This window comes from Lissotriton vulgaris, unplaced genomic scaffold (assembly GCF_964263255.1).
Source record: "Lissotriton vulgaris unplaced genomic scaffold, aLisVul1.2 SCAFFOLD_514, whole genome shotgun sequence".
Lineage (NCBI taxonomy): Eukaryota > Metazoa > Chordata > Amphibia > Caudata > Salamandridae > Lissotriton > Lissotriton vulgaris.
The window spans coordinates 1114250-1140800 of record NW_028244447.1 but is presented as its reverse complement, the minus strand read 5'-3'; positions in this window follow the sequence as shown (position 1 = coordinate 1140800).

The following is a 26551-nucleotide window of genomic DNA, read 5'->3' as shown; positions in this document are numbered from 1 at the left end:
TGTAATAGGCAGAATTGCTGCTTTTGGTTAGGACAAGTAATCTTTTTTCCTAAATTATTACAATACAGAAATTCCTAGCCAAAAACAATTAGTTTTATGAAGAAATTATTTCATTGAAATAAATATCTATCGATCTGTCTATCTAGCTATCTTTCTATTCATCAATATATATATTTATATATATATATATATATATATATAATCAGCTCACTTTACCATTTGCAGCTTATAACTATTAGCCACCAGGGGTCACTCCTAACCAAAAGCAGTCATTCTACTTGTAAATCGTGCCAATTGAGTGGAACAGCGGCCTAGGATTCACCACTGCCTCATCTCATTTTCCAACAGATTGTAGACGTAAATTGGTTTTGATGGTACGCCTGTGCATGCTGAAATATTCAGAGCATATTCTGAATTTCAGTTAACACATCAGTAAGCATTTTGGCCATCAGTGAATTCAACCTTTTTTCTCAATCGGAATAGGCAAGGATAATGACAGATATATTTTACAATGTTAGAAAGTACATCATTTTATTTAATTGTGTGAATAAAAGGAATCTCCTTACCGTCGGGGAATTGAACCCCGGTCTCCCGCGTGACAGGCGGGGATACTGACCACTATACTAACGAGGACTTATTGGCTTCAGTTAAACAGTGCTCACCTCCCTGGGGTTAAGGCATGCCCTCGATCAATTCTCAGTATTGTAATAGGCAGAATTGCTGCTTTTGGTTAGGACAAGTAATCTTTTTTCCTAAATTATTACAATACAGAAATTCCTAGCCAAAAACAATTAGTTTTATGAAGAAATTATTTCATTGAAATAAATATCTATCGATCTGTCTATCTAGCTATCTTTCTATTCATCAATATATATATTATATATATATATATATATATATAATCAGCTCACTTTACCATTTGCAGCTTATAACTATTAGCCACCAGGGGTCACTCCTAACCAAAAGCAGTCATTCTACTTGTAAATCGTGCCAATTGAGTGGAACAGCGGCCTAGGATTCACCACTGCTTCATCTCATTTTCCAACAGATTGTAGACGTAAATTGGTTTTGATGGTACGCCTGTGCATGCTGAAATATTCAGAGCATATTCTGAATTTCAGTTAACACATCAGTAAGCATTTTGGCCATCAGTGAATTCAACCTTTTTTCTCAATCGGAATAGGCAAGGATAATGACAGATATATTTTACAATGTTAGAAAGTACATCATTTTATTTAATTGTGTGAATAAAAGGAATCTCCTCCCCGTCGGGGAATTGAACCCCGGTCTCCCGCGTGACAGGCGGGGATACTGACCACTATACTTACGAGGACTTATTGGCTTCAGTTAAACAGTGCTCATCTCCCTGGGGTTAAGGCATGCCCTCGATCAATTCTCAGTATTGTAATAGGCAGAATTGCTGCTTTTGGTTAGGACAAGTAATCTTTTTTCCTAAATTATTACAATACAGAAATTCCTAGCCAAAAACAATTAGTTTTATGAAGAAATTATTTCATTGAAATAAATATCTATCGATCTGTCTATCTAGCTATCTTTCTATTCATCAATATATATATTTATATATATATATATATATATAATCAGCTCACTTTACCATTTGCAGCTTATAACTATTAGCCACCAGGGGTCACTCCTAACCAAAAGCAGTCATTCTACTTGTAAATCGTGCCAATTGAGTGGAACAGCGGCCTAGGATTCACCACTGCCTCATCTCATTTTCCAACAGATTGTAGACGTAAATTGGTTTTGATGGTACGCCTGTGCATGCTGAAATATTCAGAGCATATTCTGAATTTCAGTTAACACATCAGTAAGCATTTTGGCCATCAGTGAATTCACCCTTTTTTCTCAATCGGAATAGGCAAGGATAATGACAGATATATTTTACAATGTTAGAAAGTACATCATTTTATTTAATTGTGTGAATAAAAGGAATCTCCTCCCCGTCGGGGAATTGAACCCCGGTCTCCCGCGTGACAGGCGGGGATACTGACCACTATACTAACGAGGACTTATTGGCTTCAGTTAAACAGTGCTCACCTCCCTGGGGTTAAGGCATGCCCTCGATCAATTCTCAGTATTGTAATAGGCAGAATTGCTGCTTTTGGTTAGGACAAGTAATCTTTTTTCCTAAATTATTACAATACAGAAATTCCTAGCCAAAAACAATTAGTTTTATGAAGAAATTATTTCATTGAAATAAATATCTATCGATCTGTCTATCTAGCTATCTTTCTATTCATCAATATATATATTTATATATATATATATATATATATATAATCAGCTCACTTTACCATTTGCAGCTTATAACTATTAGCCACCAGGGGTCACTCCTAACCAAAAGCAGTCATTCTACTTGTAAATCGTGCCAATTGAGTGGAACAGCGGCCTAGGATTCACCACTGCCTCATCTCATTTTCCAACAGATTGTAGACGTAAATTGGTTTTGATGGTACGCCTGTGCATGCTGAAATATTCAGAGCATATTCTGAATTTCAGTTAACACATCAGTAAGCATTTTGGCCATCAGTGAATTCAACCTTTTTTCTCAATCGGAATAGGCAAGGATAATGACAGATATATTTTACAATGTTAGAAAGTACATCATTTTATTTAATTGTGTGAATAAAAGGAATCTCCTTACCGTCGGGGAATTGAACCCCGGTCTCCCGCGTGACAGGCGGGGATACTGACCACTATACTAACGAGGACTTATTGGCTTCAGTTAAACAGTGCTCACCTCCCTGGGGTTAAGGCATGCCCTCGATCAATTCTCAGTATTGTAATAGGCAGAATTGCTGCTTTTGGTTAGGACAAGTAATCTTTTTTCCTAAATTATTACAATACAGAAATTCCTAGCCAAAAACAATTAGTTTTATGAAGAAATTATTTCATTGAAATAAATATCTATCGATCTGTCTATCTAGCTATCTTTCTATTCATCAATATATATATATATATAATCAGCTCACTTTACCATTTGCAGCTTATAACTATTAGCCACCAGGGGTCACTACTAACCAAAAGCAGTCATTCTACTTGTAAATCGTGCAAATCGAGTGGAACAGCGGCCTAGGATTCACCACTGCTTCATCTCATTTTCCAACAGATTGTAGACGTAAATTGGTTTTGATGGTACGCCTGTGCATGCTGAAATATTCAGAGCATATTCTGAATTTCAGTTAACACATCAGTAAGCATTTTGGCCATCAGTGAATTCAACCTTTTTTCTCAATCGGAATAGGCAAGGATAATGACAGATATATTTTACAATGTTAGAAAGTACATCATTTTATTTAATTGTGTGAATAAAAGGAATCACCTCCCCGTCGGGGAATTGAACCCCGGTCTCCCGCGTGACAGGCGGGGATACTGACCACTATACTAACGAGGACTTATTGGCTTCAGTTAAACAGTGCTCACCTCCCTGGGGTTAAGGCATGCCCTCGATCAATTCTCAGTATTGTAATAGGCAGAATTGCTGCTTTTGGTTAGGACAAGTAATCTTTTTTCCTAAATTATTACAATACAGAAATTCCTAGCCAAAAACAATTAGTTTTATGAAGAAATTATTTCATTGAAATAAATATCTATCGATCTGTCTATCTAGCTATCTTTCTATTCATCAATATATATATATATATAATCAGCTCACTTTACCATTTGCAGCTTATAACTATTAGCCACCAGGGGTCACTACTAACCAAAAGCAGTCATTCTACTTGTAAATCGTGCCAATCGAGTGGAACAGCGGCCTAGGATTCACCACTGCTTCATCTCATTTTCCAACAGATTGTAGACGTAAATTGGTTTTGATGGTACGCCTGTGCATGCTGAAATATTCAGAGCATATTCTGAATTTCAGTTAACACATCAGTAAGCATTTTGGCCATCAGTGAATTCAACCTTTTTTCTCAATCGGAATAGGCAAGGATAATGACAGATATATTTTACAATGTTAGAAAGTACATCATTTTATTTAATTGTGTGAATAAAAGGAATCTCCTCCCCGTCGGGGAATTGAACCCCGGTCTCCCGCGTGACAGGCGGGGATACTGACCACTATACTAACGAGGACTTATTGGCTTCAGTTAAACAGTGCTCATCTCCCTGGGGTTAAGGCATGCCCTCGATCAATTCTCAGTATTGTAATAGGCAGAATTGCTGCTTTTGGTTAGGACAAGTAATCTTTTTTCCTAAATTATTACAATACAGAAATTCCTAGCCAAAAACAATTAGTTTTATGAAGAAATTATTTCATTGAAATAAATATCTATCGATCTGTCTATCTAGCTATCTTTCTATTCATCAATATATATATTTATATATATATATATATATATATATATAATCAGCTCACTTTACCATTTGCAGCTTATAACTATTAGCCACCAGGGATCACTACTAACCAAAAGCAGTCATTCTACTTGTAAATCGTGCCAATCGAGTGGAACAGCGGCCTAGGATTCACCACTGCTTCATCTCATTTTCCAACAGATTGTAGACGTAAATTGGTTTTGATGGTACGCCTGTGCATGCTGAAATATTCAGAGCATATTCTGAATTTCAGTTAACACATCAGTAAGCATTTTGGCCATCAGTGAATTCAACCTTTTTTCTCAATCGGAATAGGCAAGGATAATGACAGATATATTTTACAATGTTAGAAAGTACATCATTTTATTTAATTGTGTGAATAAAAGGAATCTCCTCCCCGTCGGGGAATTGAACCCCGGTCTCCCGCGTGACAGGCGGGGATACTGACCACTATACTAACGAGGACTTATTGGCTTCAGTTAAACAGTGCTCACCTCCCTGGGGTTAAGGCATGCCCTCGATCAATTCTCAGTATTGTAATAGGCAGAATTGCTGCTTTTGGTTAGGACAAGTAATCTTTTTTCCTAAATTATTACAATACAGAAATTCCTAGCCAAAAACAATTAGTTTTATGAAGAAATTATTTCATTGAAATAAATATCTATCGATCTGTCTATCTAGCTATCTTTCTATTCATCAATATATATATTTATATATATATATATATATAATCAGCTCACTTTACCATTTGCAGCTTATAACTATTAGCCACCAGGGGTCACTACTAACCAAAAGCAGTCATTCTACTTGTAAATCGTGCAAATCGAGTGGAACAGCGGCCTAGGATTCACCACTGCTTCATCTCATTTTCCAACAGATTGTAGACGTAAATTGGTTTTGATGGTACGCCTGTGCATGCTGAAATATTCAGAGCATATTCTGAATTTCAGTTAACACATCAGTAAGCATTTTGGCCATCAGTGAATTCAACCTTTTTTCTCAATCGGAATAGGCAAGGATAATGACAGATATATTTTACAATGTTATAAAGTACATCATTTTATTTAATTGTGTGAATAAAAGGAATCGCCTCCCCGTCGGGGAATTGAACCCCGGTCTCCCGCGTGACAGGCGGGGATACTGACCACTATACTAACGAGGACTTATTGGCTTCAGTTAAACAGTGCTCACCTCCCTGGGGTTAAGGCATGCCCTCGATCAATTCTCAGTATTGTAATAGGCAGAATTGCTGCTTTTGGTTAGGACAAGTAATCTTTTTTCCTAAATTATTACAATACAGAAATTCCTAGCCAAAAACAATTAGTTTTATGAAGAAATTATTTCATTGAAATAAATATCTATCGATCTGTCTATCTAGCTATCTTTCTATTCATCAATATATATATATATATAATCAGCTCACTTTACCATTTGCAGCTTATAACTATTAGCCACCAGGGGTCACTACTAACCAAAAGCAGTCATTCTACTTGTAAATCGTGCCAATCGAGTGGAACAGCGGCCTAGGATTCACCACTGCTTCATCTCATTTTCCAACAGATTGTAGACGTAAATTGGTTTTGATGGTACGCCTGTGCATGCTGAAATATTCAGAGCATATTCTGAATTTCAGTTAACACATCAGTAAGCATTTTGGCCATCAGTGAATTCAACCTTTTTTCTCAATCGGAATAGGCAAGGATAATGACAGATATATTTTACAATGTTAGAAAGTACATCATTTTATTTAATTGTGTGAATAAAAGGAATCTCCTCCCCGTCGGGGAATTGAACTCCGGTCTCCCGCGTGACAGGCGGGGATACTGACCACTATACTAACGAGGACTTATTGGCTTCAGTTAAACAGTGCTCATCTCCCTGGGGTTAAGGCATGCCCTCGATCAATTCTCAGTATTGTAATAGGCAGAATTGCTGCTTTTGGTTAGGACAAGTAATCTTTTTTCCTAAATTATTACAATACAGAAATTCCTAGCCAAAAACAATTAGTTTTATGAAGAAATTATTTCATTGAAATAAATATCTATCGATCTGTCTATCTAGCTATCTTTCTATTCATCAATATATATATATATATAATCAGCTCACTTTACCATTTGCAGCTTATAACTATTAGCCACCAGGGGTCACTACTAACCAAAAGCAGTCATTCTACTTGTAAATCGTGCCAATCGAGTGGAACAGCGGCCTAGGATTCACCACTGCTTCATCTCATTTTCCAACAGATTGTAGACGTAAATTGGTTTTGATGGTACGCCTGTGCATGCTGAAATATTCAGAGCATATTCTGAATTTCAGTTAACACATCAGTAAGCATTTTGGCCATCAGTGAATTCAACCTTTTTTCTCAATCGGAATAGGCAAGGATAATGACAGATATATTTTACAATGTTAGAAAGTACATCATTTTATTTAATTGTGTGAATAAAAGGAATCTCCTCCCCGTCGGGGAATTGAACTCCGGTCTCCCGCGTGACAGGCGGGGATACTGACCACTATACTAACGAGGACTTATTGGCTTCAGTTAAACAGTGCTCATCTCCCTGGGGTTAAGGCATGCCCTCGATCAATTCTCAGTATTGTAATAGGCAGAATTGCTGCTTTTGGTTAGGACAAGTAATCTTTTTTCCTAAATTATTACAATACAGAAATTCCTAGCCAAAAACAATTAGTTTTATGAAGAAATTATTTCATTGAAATAAATATCTATCGATCTCTCTATCTAGCTATCTTTCTATTCATCAATATATATATTTATATATATATATATATATATATATAATCAGCTCACTTTACCATTTGCAGCTTATAACTATTAGCCACCAGGGGTCACTCCTAACCAAAAGCAGTCATTCTACTTGTAAATCGTGCCAATCGAGTGGAACAGCGGCCTAGGATTCACCACTGCTTCATCTCATTTTCCAACAGATTGTAGACGTAAATTGGTTTTGATGGTACGCCTGTGCATGCTGAAATATTCAGAGCATATTCTGAATTTCAGTTAACACATCAGTAAGCATTTTGGCCATCAGTGAATTCAACCTTTTTTCTCAATCGGAATAGGCAAGGATAATGACAGATATATTTTACAATGTTAGAAAGTACATCATTTTATTTAATTGTGTGAATAAAAGGAATCTCCTCCCCGTCGGGGAATTGAACCCCGGTCTCCCGCGTGACAGGCGGGGATACTGACCACTATACTAACGAGGACTTATTGGCTTCAGTTAAACAGTGCTCACCTCCCTGGGGTTAAGGCATGCCCTCGATCAATTCTCAGTATTGTAATAGGCAGAATTGCTGCTTTTGGTTAGGACAAGTAATCTTTTTTCCTAAATTATTACAATACAGAAATTCCTAGCCAAAAACAATTAGTTTTATGAAGAAATTATTTCATTGAAATAAATATCTATCGATCTGTCTATCTAGCTATCTTTCTATTCATCAATATATATATTTATATATATATATATATATATAATCAGCTCACTTTACCATTTGCAGCTTATAACTATTAGCCACCAGGGGTCACTCCTAACCAAAAGCAGTCATTCTACTTGTAAATCGTGCCAATTGAGTGGAACAGCGGCCTAGGATTCACCACTGCCTCATCTCATTTTCCAACAGATTGTAGACGTAAATTGGTTTTGATGGTACGCCTGTGCATGCTGAAATATTCAGAGCATATTCTGAATTTCAGTTAACACATCAGTAAGCATTTTGGCCATCAGTGAATTCACCCTTTTTTCTCAATCGGAATAGGCAAGGATAATGACAGATATATTTTACAATGTTAGAAAGTACATCATTTTATTTAATTGTGTGAATAAAAGGAATCTCCTCCCCGTCGGGGAATTGAACCCCGGTCTCCCGCGTGACAGGCGGGGATACTGACCACTATACTAACGAGGACTTATTGGCTTCAGTTAAACAGTGCTCACCTCCCTGGGGTTAAGGCATGCCCTCGATCAATTCTCAGTATTGTAATAGGCAGAATTGCTGCTTTTGGTTAGGACAAGTAATCTTTTTTCCTAAATTATTACAATACAGAAATTCCTAGCCAAAAACAATTAGTTTTATGAAGAAATTATTTCATTGAAATAAATATCTATCGATCTGTCTATCTAGCTATCTTTCTATTCATCAATATATATATTTATATATATATATATATATATAATCAGCTCACTTTACCATTTGCAGCTTATAACTATTAGCCACCAGGGGTCACTACTAACCAAAAGCAGTCATTCTACTTGTAAATCGTGCAAATCGAGTGGAACAGCGGCCTAGGATTCACCACTGCTTCATCTCATTTTCCAACAGATTGTAGACGTAAATTGGTTTTGATGGTACGCCTGTGCATGCTGAAATATTCAGAGCATATTCTGAATTTCAGTTAACACATCAGTAAGCATTTTGGCCATCAGTGAATTCAACCTTTTTTCTCAATCGGAATAGGCAAGGATAATGACAGATATATTTTACAATGTTAGAAAGTACATCATTTTATTTAATTGTGTGAATAAAAGGAATCACCTCCCCGTCGGGGAATTGAACCCCGGTCTCCCGCGTGACAGGCGGGGATACTGACCACTATACTAACGAGGACTTATTGGCTTCAGTTAAACAGTGCTCACCTCCCTGGGGTTAAGGCATGCCCTCGATCAATTCTCAGTATTGTAATAGGCAGAATTGCTGCTTTTGGTTAGGACAAGTAATCTTTTTTCCTAAATTATTACAATACAGAAATTCCTAGCCAAAAACAATTAGTTTTATGAAGAAATTATTTCATTGAAATAAATATCTATCGATCTGTCTATCTAGCTATCTTTCTATTCATCAATATATATATATATATAATCAGCTCACTTTACCATTTGCAGCTTATAACTATTAGCCACCAGGGGTCACTACTAACCAAAAGCAGTCATTCTACTTGTAAATCGTGCCAATCGAGTGGAACAGCGGCCTAGGATTCACCACTGCTTCATCTCATTTTCCAACAGATTGTAGACGTAAATTGGTTTTGATGGTACGCCTGTGCATGCTGAAATATTCAGAGCATATTCTGAATTTCAGTTAACACATCAGTAAGCATTTTGGCCATCAGTGAATTCAACCTTTTTTCTCAATCGGAATAGGCAAGGATAATGACAGATATATTTTACAATGTTAGAAAGTACATCATTTTATTTAATTGTGTGAATAAAAGGAATCTCCTCCCCGTCGGGGAATTGAACCCCGGTCTCCCGCGTGACAGGCGGGGATACTGACCACTATACTAACGAGGACTTATTGGCTTCAGTTAAACAGTGCTCATCTCCCTGGGGTTAAGGCATGCCCTCGATCAATTCTCAGTATTGTAATAGGCAGAATTGCTGCTTTTGGTTAGGACAAGTAATCTTTTTTCCTAAATTATTACAATACAGAAATTCCTAGCCAAAAACAATTAGTTTTATGAAGAAATTATTTCATTGAAATAAATATCTATCGATCTGTCTATCTAGCTATCTTTCTATTCATCAATATATATATTTATATATATATATATATATATATATATAATCAGCTCACTTTACCATTTGCAGCTTATAACTATTAGCCACCAGGGATCACTACTAACCAAAAGCAGTCATTCTACTTGTAAATCGTGCCAATCGAGTGGAACAGCGGCCTAGGATTCACCACTGCTTCATCTCATTTTCCAACAGATTGTAGACGTAAATTGGTTTTGATGGTACGCCTGTGCATGCTGAAATATTCAGAGCATATTCTGAATTTCAGTTAACACATCAGTAAGCATTTTGGCCATCAGTGAATTCAACCTTTTTTCTCAATCGGAATAGGCAAGGATAATGACAGATATATTTTACAATGTTAGAAAGTACATCATTTTATTTAATTGTGTGAATAAAAGGAATCTCCTCCCCGTCGGGGAATTGAACCCCGGTCTCCCGCGTGACAGGCGGGGATACTGACCACTATACTAACGAGGACTTATTGGCTTCAGTTAAACAGTGCTCACCTCCCTGGGGTTAAGGCATGCCCTCGATCAATTCTCAGTATTGTAATAGGCAGAATTGCTGCTTTTGGTTAGGACAAGTAATCTTTTTTCCTAAATTATTACAATACAGAAATTCCTAGCCAAAAACAATTAGTTTTATGAAGAAATTATTTCATTGAAATAAATATCTATCGATCTGTCTATCTAGCTATCTTTCTATTCATCAATATATATATTTATATATATATATATATATATAATCAGCTCACTTTACCATTTGCAGCTTATAACTATTAGCCACCAGGGGTCACTACTAACCAAAAGCAGTCATTCTACTTGTAAATCGTGCAAATCGAGTGGAACAGCGGCCTAGGATTCACCACTGCTTCATCTCATTTTCCAACAGATTGTAGACGTAAATTGGTTTTGATGGTACGCCTGTGCATGCTGAAATATTCAGAGCATATTCTGAATTTCAGTTAACACATCAGTAAGCATTTTGGCCATCAGTGAATTCAACCTTTTTTCTCAATCGGAATAGGCAAGGATAATGACAGATATATTTTACAATGTTAGAAAGTACATCATTTTATTTAATTGTGTGAATAAAAGGAATCACCTCCCCGTCGGGGAATTGAACCCCGGTCTCCCGCGTGACAGGCGGGGATACTGACCACTATACTAACGAGGACTTATTGGCTTCAGTTAAACAGTGCTCACCTCCCTGGGGTTAAGGCATGCCCTCGATCAATTCTCAGTATTGTAATAGGCAGAATTGCTGCTTTTGGTTAGGACAAGTAATCTTTTTTCCTAAATTATTACAATACAGAAATTCCTAGCCAAAAACAATTAGTTTTATGAAGAAATTATTTCATTGAAATAAATATCTATCGATCTGTCTATCTAGCTATCTTTCTATTCATCAATATATATATATATATAATCAGCTCACTTTACCATTTGCAGCTTATAACTATTAGCCACCAGGGGTCACTACTAACCAAAAGCAGTCATTCTACTTGTAAATCGTGCCAATCGAGTGGAACAGCGGCCTAGGATTCACCACTGCTTCATCTCATTTTCCAACAGATTGTAGACGTAAATTGGTTTTGATGGTACGCCTGTGCATGCTGAAATATTCAGAGCATATTCTGAATTTCAGTTAACACATCAGTAAGCATTTTGGCCATCAGTGAATTCAACCTTTTTTCTCAATCGGAATAGGCAAGGATAATGACAGATATATTTTACAATGTTAGAAAGTACATCATTTTATTTAATTGTGTGAATAAAAGGAATCTCCTCCCCGTCGGGGAATTGAACCCCGGTCTCCCGCGTGACAGGCGGGGATACTGACCACTATACTAACGAGGACTTATTGGCTTCAGTTAAACAGTGCTCATCTCCCTGGGGTTAAGGCATGCCCTCGATCAATTCTCAGTATTGTAATAGGCAGAATTGCTGCTTTTGGTTAGGACAAGTAATCTTTTTTCCTAAATTATTACAATACAGAAATTCCTAGCCAAAAACAATTAGTTTTATGAAGAAATTATTTCATTGAAATAAATATCTATCGATCTGTCTATCTAGCTATCTTTCTATTCATCAATATATATATTTATATATATATATATATATATATATATAATCAGCTCACTTTACCATTTGCAGCTTATAACTATTAGCCACCAGGGATCACTACTAACCAAAAGCAGTCATTCTACTTGTAAATCGTGCCAATCGAGTGGAACAGCGGCCTAGGATTCACCACTGCTTCATCTCATTTTCCAACAGATTGTAGACGTAAATTGGTTTTGATGGTACGCCTGTGCATGCTGAAATATTCAGAGCATATTCTGAATTTCAGTTAACACATCAGTAAGCATTTTGGCCATCAGTGAATTCAACCTTTTTTCTCAATCGGAATAGGCAAGGATAATGACAGATATATTTTACAATGTTAGAAAGTACATCATTTTATTTAATTGTGTGAATAAAAGGAATCTCCTCCCCGTCGGGGAATTGAACCCCGGTCTCCCGCGTGACAGGCGGGGATACTGACCACTATACTAACGAGGACTTATTGGCTTCAGTTAAACAGTGCTCACCTCCCTGGGGTTAAGGCATGCCCTCGATCAATTCTCAGTATTGTAATAGGCAGAATTGCTGCTTTTGGTTAGGACAAGTAATCTTTTTTCCTAAATTATTACAATACAGAAATTCCTAGCCAAAAACAATTAGTTTTATGAAGAAATTATTTCATTGAAATAAATATCTATCGATCTGTCTATCTAGCTATCTTTCTATTCATCAATATATATATTTATATATATATATATATATAATCAGCTCACTTTACCATTTGCAGCTTATAACTATTAGCCACCAGGGATCACTACTAACCAAAAGCAGTCATTCTACTTGTAAATCGTGCCAATCGAGTGGAACAGCGGCCTAGGATTCACCACTGCTTCATCTCATTTTCCAACAGATTGTAGACGTAAATTGGTTTTGATGGTACGCCTGTGCATGCTGAAATATTCAGAGCATATTCTGAATTTCAGTTAACACATCAGTAAGCATTTTGGCCATCAGTGAATTCAACCTTTTTTCTCAATCGGAATAGGCAAGGATAATGACAGATATATTTTACAATGTTAGAAAGTACATCATTTTATTTAATTGTGTGAATAAAAGGAATCTCCTCCCCGTCGGGGAATTGAACTCCGGTCTCCCGCGTGACAGGCGGGGATACTGACCACTATACTAACGAGGACTTATTGGCTTCAGTTAAACAGTGCTCACCTCCCTGGGGTTAAGGCATGCCCTCGATCAATTCTCAGTATTGTAATAGGCAGAATTGCTGCTTTTGGTTAGGACAAGTAATCTTTTTTCCTAAATTATTACAATACAGAAATTCCTAGCCAAAAACAATTAGTTTTATGAAGAAATTATTTCATTGAAATAAATATCTATCGATCTGTCTATCTAGCTATCTTTCTATTCATCAATATATATATTTATATATATATATATATATAATCAGCTCACTTTACCATTTGCAGCTTATAACTATTAGCCACCAGGGATCACTACTAACCAAAAGCAGTCATTCTACTTGTAAATCGTGCCAATCGAGTGGAACAGCGGCCTAGGATTCACCACTGCTTCATCTCATTTTCCAACAGATTGTAGACGTAAATTGGTTTTGATGGTACGCCTGTGCATGCTGAAATATTCAGAGCATATTCTGAATTTCAGTTAACACATCAGTAAGCATTTTGGCCATCAGTGAATTCAACCTTTTTTCTCAATCGGAATAGGCAAGGATAATGACAGATATATTTTACAATGTTAGAAAGTACATCATTTTATTTAATTGTGTGAATAAAAGGAATCTCCTCCCCGTCGGGGAATTGAACTCCGGTCTCCCGCGTGACAGGCGGGGATACTGACCACTATACTAACGAGGACTTATTGGCTTCAGTTAAACAGTGCTCACCTCCCTGGGGTTAAGGCATGCCCTCGATCAATTCTCAGTATTGTAATAGGCAGAATTGCTGCTTTTGGTTAGGACAAGTAATCTTTTTTCCTAAATTATTACAATACAGAAATTCCTAGCCAAAAACAATTAGTTTTATGAAGAAATTATTTCATTGAAATAAATATCTATCGATCTGTCTATCTAGCTATCTTTCTATTCATCAATATATATATTTATATATATATATATATATATAATCAGCTCACTTTACCATTTGCAGCTTATAACTATTAGCCACCAGGGGTCACTCCTAACCAAAAGCAGTCATTCTACTTGTAAATCGTGCCAATTGAGTGGAACAGCGGCCTAGGATTCACCACTGCCTCATCTCATTTTCCAACAGATTGTAGACGTAAATTGGTTTTGATGGTACGCCTGTGCATGCTGAAATATTCAGAGCATATTCTGAATTTCAGTTAACACATCAGTAAGCATTTTGGCCATCAGTGAATTCACCCTTTTTTCTCAATCGGAATAGGCAAGGATAATGACAGATATATTTTACAATGTTAGAAAGTACATCATTTTATTTAATTGTGTGAATAAAAGGAATCTCCTCCCCGTCGGGGAATTGAACCCCGGTCTCCCGCGTGACAGGCGGGGATACTGACCACTATACTAACGAGGACTTATTGGCTTCAGTTAAACAGTGCTCACCTCCCTGGGGTTAAGGCATGCCCTCGATCAATTCTCAGTATTGTAATAGGCAGAATTGCTGCTTTTGGTTAGGACAAGTAATCTTTTTTCCTAAATTATTACAATACAGAAATTCCTAGCCAAAAACAATTAGTTTTATGAAGAAATTATTTCATTGAAATAAATATCTATCGATCTGTCTATCTAGCTATCTTTCTATTCATCAATATATATATTTATATATATATATATATATATAATCAGCTCACTTTACCATTTGCAGCTTATAACTATTAGCCACCAGGGGTCACTACTAACCAAAAGCAGTCATTCTACTTGTAAATCGTGCAAATCGAGTGGAACAGCGGCCTAGGATTCACCACTGCTTCATCTCATTTTCCAACAGATTGTAGACGTAAATTGGTTTTGATGGTACGCCTGTGCATGCTGAAATATTCAGAGCATATTCTGAATTTCAGTTAACACATCAGTAAGCATTTTGGCCATCAGTGAATTCAACCTTTTTTCTCAATCGGAATAGGCAAGGATAATGACAGATATATTTTACAATGTTAGAAAGTACATCATTTTATTTAATTGTGTGAATAAAAGGAATCACCTCCCCGTCGGGGAATTGAACCCCGGTCTCCCGCGTGACAGGCGGGGATACTGACCACTATACTAACGAGGACTTATTGGCTTCAGTTAAACAGTGCTCACCTCCCTGGGGTTAAGGCATGCCCTCGATCAATTCTCAGTATTGTAATAGGCAGAATTGCTGCTTTTGGTTAGGACAAGTAATCTTTTTTCCTAAATTATTACAATACAGAAATTCCTAGCCAAAAACAATTAGTTTTATGAAGAAATTATTTCATTGAAATAAATATCTATCGATCTGTCTATCTAGCTATCTTTCTATTCATCAATATATATATATATATAATCAGCTCACTTTACCATTTGCAGCTTATAACTATTAGCCACCAGGGGTCACTACTAACCAAAAGCAGTCATTCTACTTGTAAATCGTGCCAATCGAGTGGAACAGCGGCCTAGGATTCACCACTGCTTCATCTCATTTTCCAACAGATTGTAGACGTAAATTGGTTTTGATGGTACGCCTGTGCATGCTGAAATATTCAGAGCATATTCTGAATTTCAGTTAACACATCAGTAAGCATTTTGGCCATCAGTGAATTCAACCTTTTTTCTCAATCGGAATAGGCAAGGATAATGACAGATATATTTTACAATGTTAGAAAGTACATCATTTTATTTAATTGTGTGAATAAAAGGAATCTCCTCCCCGTCGGGGAATTGAACCCCGGTCTCCCGCGTGACAGGCGGGGATACTGACCACTATACTAACGAGGACTTATTGGCTTCAGTTAAACAGTGCTCATCTCCCTGGGGTTAAGGCATGCCCTCGATCAATTCTCAGTATTGTAATAGGCAGAATTGCTGCTTTTGGTTAGGACAAGTAATCTTTTTTCCTAAATTATTACAATACAGAAATTCCTAGCCAAAAACAATTAGTTTTATGAAGAAATTATTTCATTGAAATAAATATCTATCGATCTGTCTATCTAGCTATCTTTCTATTCATCAATATATATATTTATATATATATATATATATATATATATAATCAGCTCACTTTACCATTTGCAGCTTATAACTATTAGCCACCAGGGATCACTACTAACCAAAAGCAGTCATTCTACTTGTAAATCGTGCCAATCGAGTGGAACAGCGGCCTAGGATTCACCACTGCTTCATCTCATTTTCCAACAGATTGTAGACGTAAATTGGTTTTGATGGTACGCCTGTGCATGCTGAAATATTCAGAGCATATTCTGAATTTCAGTTAACACATCAGTAAGCATTTTGGCCATCAGTGAATTCAACCTTTTTTCTCAATCGGAATAGGCAAGGATAATGACAGATATATTTTACAATGTTAGAAAGTACATCATTTTATTTAATTGTGTGAATAAAAGGAATCTCCTCCCCGTCGGGGAATTGAACCCCGGTCTCCCGCGTGACAGGCGGGGATACTGTCCACTATACTAACGAGGACTTATTGGCTTCAGTTAAACAGTGCTCACCTCCCTGGGGTTAAGGCATGCCCTCGATCAATTCTCAGTATTGTAATAGGCAGAATTGCTGCTTTTGGTTAGGACAAGTAATCTTTTTTCCTAAATTATTACAATACAGAAATTCCTAGCCAAAAACAATTAGTTTTATGAAGAAATTATTTCATTGAAATAAATATCTATCGATCTGTCTATCTAGCTATCTTTCTATTCATCAATATATATATTTATATATATATATATATATATAATCAGCTCACTTTACCATTTGCAGCTTATAACTATTAGCCACCAGGGGTCACTACTAACCAAAAGCAGTCATTCTACTTGTAAATCGTGCAAATCGAGTGGAACAGCGGCCTAGGATTCACCACTGCTTCATCTCATTTTCCAACAGATTGTAGACGTAAATTGGTTTTGATGGTACGCCTGTGCATGCTGAAATATTCAGAGCATATTCTGAATTTCAGTTAACACATCAGTAAGCATTTTGGCCATCAGTGAATTCAACCTTTTTTCTCAATCGGAATAGGCAAGGATAATGACAGATATATTTTACAATGTTAGAAAGTACATCATTTTATTTAATTGTGTGAATAAAAGGAATCACCTCCCCGTCGGGGAATTGAACCCCGGTCTCCCGCGTGACAGGCGGGGATACTGACCACTATACTAACGAGGACTTATTGGCTTCAGTTAAACAGTGCTCACCTCCCTGGGGTTAAGGCATGCCCTCGATCAATTCTCAGTATTGTAATAGGCAGAATTGCTGCTTTTGGTTAGGACAAGTAATCTTTTTTCCTAAATTATTACAATACAGAAATTCCTAGCCAAAAACAATTAGTTTTATGAAGAAATTATTTCATTGAAATAAATATCTATCGATCTGTCTATCTAGCTATCTTTCTATTCATCAATATATATATATATATAATCAGCTCACTTTACCATTTGCAGCTTATAACTATTAGCCACCAGGGGTCACTACTAACCAAAAGCAGTCATTCTACTTGTAAATCGTGCCAATCGAGTGGAACAGCGGCCTAGGATTCACCACTGCTTCATCTCATTTTCCAACAGATTGTAGACGTAAATTGGTTTTGATGGTACGCCTGTGCATGCTGAAATATTCAGAGCATATTCTGAATTTCAGTTAACACATCAGTAAGCATTTTGGCCATCAGTGAATTCAACCTTTTTTCTCAATCGGAATAGGCAAGGATAATGACAGATATATTTTACAATGTTAGAAAGTACATCATTTTATTTAATTGTGTGAATAAAAGGAATCTCCTCCCCGTCGGGGAATTGAACCCCGGTCTCCCGCGTGACAGGCGGGGATACTGACCACTATACTAACGAGGACTTATTGGCTTCAGTTAAACAGTGCTCATCTCCCTGGGGTTAAGGCATGCCCTCGATCAATTCTCAGTATTGTAATAGGCAGAATTGCTGCTTTTGGTTAGGACAAGTAATCTTTTTTCCTAAATTATTACAATACAGAAATTCCTAGCCAAAAACAATTAGTTTTATGAAGAAATTATTTCATTGAAATAAATATCTATCGATCTGTCTATCTAGCTATCTTTCTATTCATCAATATATATATTTATATATATATATATATATATATATATAATCAGCTCACTTTACCATTTGCAGCTTATAACTATTAGCCACCAGGGATCACTACTAACCAAAAGCAGTCATTCTACTTGTAAATCGTGCCAATCGAGTGGAACAGCGGCCTAGGATTCACCACTGCTTCATCTCATTTTCCAACAGATTGTAGACGTAAATTGGTTTTGATGGTACGCCTGTGCATGCTGAAATATTCAGAGCATATTCTGAATTTCAGTTAACACATCAGTAAGCATTTTGGCCATCAGTGAATTCAACCTTTTTTCTCAATCGGAATAGGCAAGGATAATGACAGATATATTTTACAATGTTAGAAAGTACATCATTTTATTTAATTGTGTGAATAAAAGGAATCTCCTCCCCGTCGGGGAATTGAACCCCGGTCTCCCGCGTGACAGGCGGGGATACTGACCACTATACTAACGAGGACTTATTGGCTTCAGTTAAACAGTGCTCACCTCCCTGGGGTTAAGGCATGCCCTCGATCAATTCTCAGTATTGTAATAGGCAGAATTGCTGCTTTTGGTTAGGACAAGTAATCTTTTTTCCTAAATTATTACAATACAGAAATTCCTAGCCAAAAACAATTAGTTTTATGAAGAAATTATTTCATTGAAATAAATATCTATCGATCTGTCTATCTAGCTATCTTTCTATTCATCAATATATATATTTATATATATATATATATATAATCAGCTCACTTTACCATTTGCAGCTTATAACTATTAGCCACCAGGGATCACTACTAACCAAAAGCAGTCATTCTACTTGTAAATCGTGCCAATCGAGTGGAACAGCGGCCTAGGATTCACCACTGCTTCATCTCATTTTCCAACAGATTGTAGACGTAAATTGGTTTTGATGGTACGCCTGTGCATGCTGAAATATTCAGAGCATATTCTGAATTTCAGTTAACACATCAGTAAGCATTTTGGCCATCAGTGAATTCAACCTTTTTTCTCAATCGGAATAGGCAAGGATAATGACAGATATATTTTACAATGTTAGAAAGTACATCATTTTATTTAATTGTGTGAATAAAAGGAATCTCCTCCCCGTCGGGGAATTGAACTCCGGTCTCCCGCGTGACAGGCGGGGATACTGACCACTATACTAACGAGGACTTATTGGCTTCAGTTAAACAGTGCTCATCTCCCTGGGGTTAAGGCATGCCCTCGATCAATTCTCAGTATTGTAATAGGCAGAATTGCTGCTTTTGGTTAGGACAAGTAATCTTTTTTCCTAAATTATTACAATACAGAAATTCCTAGCCAAAAACAATTAGTTTTATGAAGAAATTATTTCATTGAAATAAATATCTATCGATCTCTCTATCTAGCTATCTTTCTATTCATCAATATATATATTTATATATATATATATATATATATATAATCAGCTCACTTTACCATTTGCAGCTTATAACTATTAGCCACCAGGGGTCACTCCTAACCAAAAGCAGTCATTCTACTTGTAAATCGTGCCAATCGAGTGGAACAGCGGCCTAGGATTCACCACTGCTTCATCTCATTTTCCAACAGATTGTAGACGTAAATTGGTTTTGATGGTACGCCTGTGCATGCTGAAATATTCAGAGCATATTCTGAATTTCAGTTAACACATCAGTAAGCATTTTGGCCATCAGTGAATTCAACCTTTTTTCTCAATCGGAATAGGCAAGGATAATGACAGATATATTTTACAATGTTAGAAAGTACATCATTTTATTTAATTGTGTGAATAAAAGGAATCTCCTCCCCGTCGGGGAATTGAACCCCGGTCTCCCGCGTGACAGGCGGGGATACTGACCACTATACTAACGAGGACTTATTGGCTTCAGTTAAACAGTGCTCACCTCCCTGGGGTTAAGGCATGCCCTCGATCAATTCTCAGTATTGTAATAGGCAGAATTGCTGCTTTTGGTTAGGACAAGTAATCTTTTTTCCTAAATTATTACAATACAGAAATTCCTAGCCAAAAACAATTAGTTTTATGAAGAAATTATTTCATTGAAATAAATATCTATCGATCTGTCTATCTAGCTATCTTTCTATTCATCAATATATATATTTATATATATATATATATATATAATCAGCTCACTTTACCATTTGCAGCTTATAACTATTAGCCACCAGGGGTCACTCCTAACCAAAAGCAGTCATTCTACTTGTAAATCGTGCCAATTGAGTGGAACAGCGGCCTAGGATTCACCACTGCCTCATCTCATTTTCCAACAGATTGTAGACGTAAATTGGTTTTGATGGTACGCCTGTGCATGCTGAAATATTCAGAGCATATTCTGAATTTCAGTTAACACATCAGTAAGCATTTTGGCCATCAGTGAATTCACCCTTTTTTCTCAATCGGAATAGGCAAGGATAATGACAGATATATTTTACAATGTTAGAAAGTACATCATTTTATTTAATTGTGTGAATAAAAGGAATCTCCTCCCCGTCGGGGAATTGAACCCCGGTCTCCCGCGTGACAGGCGGGGATACTGACCACTATACTAACGAGGACTTATTGGCTTCAGTTAAACAGTGCTCACCTCCCTGGGGTTAAGGCATGCCCTCGATCAATTCTCAGTATTGTAATAGGCAGAATTGCTGCTTTTGGTTAGGACAAGTAATCTTTTTTCCTAAATTATTACAATACAGAAATTCCTAGCCAAAAACAATTAGTTTTATGAAGAAATTATTTCATTGAAATAAATATCTATCGATCTGTCTATCTAGCTATCTTTCTATTCATCAATATATATATTTATATATATATATATATATATAATCAGCTCACTTTACCATTTGCAGCTTATAACTATTAGCCACCAGGGGTCACTACTAACCAAAAGCAGTCATTCTACTTGTAAATCGTGCAAATCGAGTGGAACAGCGGCCTAGGATTCACCACTGCTTCATCTCATTTTCCAACAGATTGTAGACGTAAATTGGTTTTGATGGTACGCCTGTGCATGCTGAAATATTCAGAGCATATTCTGAATTTCAGTTAACACATCAGTAAGCATTTTGGCCATCAGTGAATTCAACCTTTTTTCTCAATCGGAATAGGCAAGGATAATGACAGATATATTTTACAATGTTAGAAAGTACATCATTTTATTTAATTGTGTGAATAAAAGGAATCACCTCCCCGTCGGGGAATTGAACCCCGGTCTCCCGCGTGACAGGCGGGGATACTGACCACTATACTAACGAGGACTTATTGGCTTCAGTTAAACAGTGCTCACCTCCCTGGGGTTAAGGCATGCCCTCGATCAATTCTCAGTATTGTAATAGGCAGAATTGCTGCTTTTGGTTAGGACAAGTAATCTTTTTTCCTAAATTATTACAATACAGAAATTCCTAGCCAAAAACAATTAGTTTTATGAAGAAATTATTTCATTGAAATAAATATCTATCGATCTGTCTATCTAGCTATCTTTCTATTCATCAATATATATATATATATAATCAGCTCACTTTACCATTTGCAGCTTATAACTATTAGCCACCAGGGGTCACTACTAACCAAAAGCAGTCATTCTACTTGTAAATCGTGCCAATCGAGTGGAACAGCGGCCTAGGATTCACCACTGCTTCATCTCATTTTCCAACAGATTGTAGACGTAAATTGGTTTTGATGGTACGCCTGTGCATGCTGAAATATTCAGAGCATATTCTGAATTTCAGTTAACACATCAGTAAGCATTTTGGCCATCAGTGAATTCAACCTTTTTTCTCAATCGGAATAGGCAAGGATAATGACAGATATATTTTACAATGTTAGAAAGTACATCATTTTATTTAATTGTGTGAATAAAAGGAATCTCCTCCCCGTCGGGGAATTGAACCCCGGTCTCCCGCGTGACAGGCGGGGATACTGACCACTATACTAACGAGGACTTATTGGCTTCAGTTAAACAGTGCTCATCTCCCTGGGGTTAAGGCATGCCCTCGATCAATTCTCAGTATTGTAATAGGCAGAATTGCTGCTTTTGGTTAGGACAAGTAATCTTTTTTCCTAAATTATTACAATACAGAAATTCCTAGCCAAAAACAATTAGTTTTATGAAGAAATTATTTCATTGAAATAAATATCTATCGATCTGTCTATCTAGCTATCTTTCTATTCATCAATATATATATTTATATATATATATATATATATATATATAATCAGCTCACTTTACCATTTGCAGCTTATAACTATTAGCCACCAGGGATCACTACTAACCAAAAGCAGTCATTCTACTTGTAAATCGTGCCAATCGAGTGGAACAGCGGCCTAGGATTCACCACTGCTTCATCTCATTTTCCAACAGATTGTAGACGTAAATTGGTTTTGATGGTACGCCTGTGCATGCTGAAATATTCAGAGCATATTCTGAATTTCAGTTAACACATCAGTAAGCATTTTGGCCATCAGTGAATTCAACCTTTTTTCTCAATCGGAATAGGCAAGGATAATGACAGATATATTTTACAATGTTAGAAAGTACATCATTTTATTTAATTGTGTGAATAAAAGGAATCTCCTCCCCGTCGGGGAATTGAACCCCGGTCTCCCGCGTGACAGGCGGGGATACTGACCACTATACTAACGAGGACTTATTGGCTTCAGTTAAACAGTGCTCACCTCCCTGGGGTTAAGGCATGCCCTCGATCAATTCTCAGTATTGTAATAGGCAGAATTGCTGCTTTTGGTTAGGACAAGTAATCTTTTTTCCTAAATTATTACAATACAGAAATTCCTAGCCAAAAACAATTAGTTTTATGAAGAAATTATTTCATTGAAATAAATATCTATCGATCTGTCTATCTAGCTATCTTTCTATTCATCAATATATATATTTATATATATATATATATATAATCAGCTCACTTTACCATTTGCAGCTTATAACTATTAGCCACCAGGGGTCACTACTAACCAAAAGCAGTCATTCTACTTGTAAATCGTGCAAATCGAGTGGAACAGCGGCCTAGGATTCACCACTGCTTCATCTCATTTTCCAACAGATTGTAGACGTAAATTGGTTTTGATGGTACGCCTGTGCATGCTGAAATATTCAGAGCATATTCTGAATTTCAGTTAACACATCAGTAAGCATTTTGGCCATCAGTGAATTCAACCTTTTTTCTCAATCGGAATAGGCAAGGATAATGACAGATATATTTTACAATGTTATAAAGTACATCATTTTATTTAATTGTGTGAATAAAAGGAATCGCCTCCCCGTCGGGGAATTGAACCCCGGTCTCCCGCGTGACAGGCGGGGATACTGACCACTATACTAACGAGGACTTATTGGCTTCAGTTAAACAGTGCTCACCTCCCTGGGGTTAAGGCATGCCCTCGATCAATTCTCAGTATTGTAATAGGCAGAATTGCTGCTTTTGGTTAGGACAAGTAATCTTTTTTCCTAAATTATTACAATACAGAAATTCCTAGCCAAAAACAATTAGTTTTATGAAGAAATTATTTCATTGAAATAAATATCTATCGATCTGTCTATCTAGCTATCTTTCTATTCATCAATATATATATATATATAATCAGCTCACTTTACCATTTGCAGCTTATAACTATTAGCCACCAGGGGTCACTACTAACCAAAAGCAGTCATTCTACTTGTAAATCGTGCCAATCGAGTGGAACAGCGGCCTAGGATTCACCACTGCTTCATCTCATTTTCCAACAGATTGTAGACGTAAATTGGTTTTGATGGTACGCCTGTGCATGCTGAAATATTCAGAGCATATTCTGAATTTCAGTTAACACATCAGTAAGCATTTTGGCCATCAGTGAATTCAACCTTTTTTCTCAATCGGAATAGGCAAGGATAATGACAGATATATTTTACAATGTTAGAAAGTACATCATTTTATTTAATTGTGTGAATAAAAGGAATCTCCTCCCCGTCGGGGAATTGAACTCCGGTCTCCCGCGTGACAGGCGGGGATACTGACCACTATACTAACGAGGACTTATTGGCTTCAGTTAAACAGTGCTCATCTCCCTGGGGTTAAGGCATGCCCTCGATCAATTCTCAGTATTGTAATAGGCAGAATTGCTGCTTTTGGTTAGGACAAGTAATCTTTTTTCCTAAATTATTACAATACAGAAATTCCTAGCCAAAAACAATTAGTTTTATGAAGAAATTATTTCATTGAAATAAATATCTATCGATCTGTCTATCTAGCTATCTTTCTATTCATCAATATATATATATATATAATCAGCTCACTTTACCATTTGCAGCTTATAACTATTAGCCACCAGGGGTCACTACTAACCAAAAGCAGTCATTCTACTTGTAAATCGTGCCAATCGAGTGGAACAGCGGCCTAGGATTCACCACTGCTTCATCTCATTTTCCAACAGATTGTAGACGTAAATTGGTTTTGATGGTACGCCTGTGCATGCTGAAATATTCAGAGCATATTCTGAATTTCAGTTAACACATCAGTAAGCATTTTGGCCATCAGTGAATTCAACCTTTTTTCTCAATCGGAATAGGCAAGGATAATGACAGATATATTTTACAATGTTAGAAAGTACATCATTTTATTTAATTGTGTGAATAAAAGGAATCTCCTCCCCGTCGGGGAATTGAACCCCGGTCTCCCGCGTGACAGGCGGGGATACTGACCACTATACTAACGAGGACTTATTGGCTTCAGTTAAACAGTGCTCACCTCCCTGGGGTTAAGGCATGCCCTCGATCAATTCTCAGTATTGTAATAGGCAGAATTGCTGCTTTTGGTTAGGACAAGTAATCTTTTTTCCTAAATTATTACAATACAGAAATTCCTAGCCAAAAACAATTAGTTTTATGAAGAAATTATTTCATTGAAATAAATATCTATCGATCTGTCTATCTAGCTATCTTTCTATTCATCAATATATATATTTATATATATATATATATATATAATCAGCTCACTTTACCATTTGCAGCTTATAACTATTAGCCACCAGGGGTCACTCCTAACCAAAAGCAGTCATTCTACTTGTAAATCGTGCCAATTGAGTGGAACAGCGGCCTAGGATTCACCACTGCCTCATCTCATTTTCCAACAGATTGTAGACGTAAATTGGTTTTGATGGTACGCCTGTGCATGCTGAAATATTCAGAGCATATTCTGAATTTCAGTTAACACATCAGTAAGCATTTTGGCCATCAGTGAATTCACCCTTTTTTCTCAATCGGAATAGGCAAGGATAATGACAGATATATTTTACAATGTTAGAAAGTACATCATTTTATTTAATTGTGTGAATAAAAGGAATCTCCTCCCCGTCGGGGAATTGAACCCCGGTCTCCCGCGTGACAGGCGGGGATACTGACCACTATACTAACGAGGACTTATTGGCTTCAGTTAAACAGTGCTCACCTCCCTGGGGTTAAGGCATGCCCTCGATCAATTCTCAGTATTGTAATAGGCAGAATTGCTGCTTTTGGTTAGGACAAGTAATCTTTTTTCCTAAATTATTACAATACAGAAATTCCTAGCCAAAAACAATTAGTTTTATGAAGAAATTATTTCATTGAAATAAATATCTATCGATCTGTCTATCTAGCTATCTTTCTATTCATCAATATATATATTTATATATATATATATATATATAATCAGCTCACTTTACCATTTGCAGCTTATAACTATTAGCCACCAGGGGTCACTACTAACCAAAAGCAGTCATTCTACTTGTAAATCGTGCAAATCGAGTGGAACAGCGGCCTAGGATTCACCACTGCTTCATCTCATTTTCCAACAGATTGTAGACGTAAATTGGTTTTGATGGTACGCCTGTGCATGCTGAAATATTCAGAGCATATTCTGAATTTCAGTTAACACATCAGTAAGCATTTTGGCCATCAGTGAATTCAACCTTTTTTCTCAATCGGAATAGGCAAGGATAATGACAGATATATTTTACAATGTTAGAAAGTACATCATTTTATTTAATTGTGTGAATAAAAGGAATCACCTCCCCGTCGGGGAATTGAACCCCGGTCTCCCGCGTGACAGGCGGGGATACTGACCACTATACTAACGAGGACTTATTGGCTTCAGTTAAACAGTGCTCACCTCCCTGGGGTTAAGGCATGCCCTCGATCAATTCTCAGTATTGTAATAGGCAGAATTGCTGCTTTTGGTTAGGACAAGTAATCTTTTTTCCTAAATTATTACAATACAGAAATTCCTAGCCAAAAACAATTAGTTTTATGAAGAAATTATTTCATTGAAATAA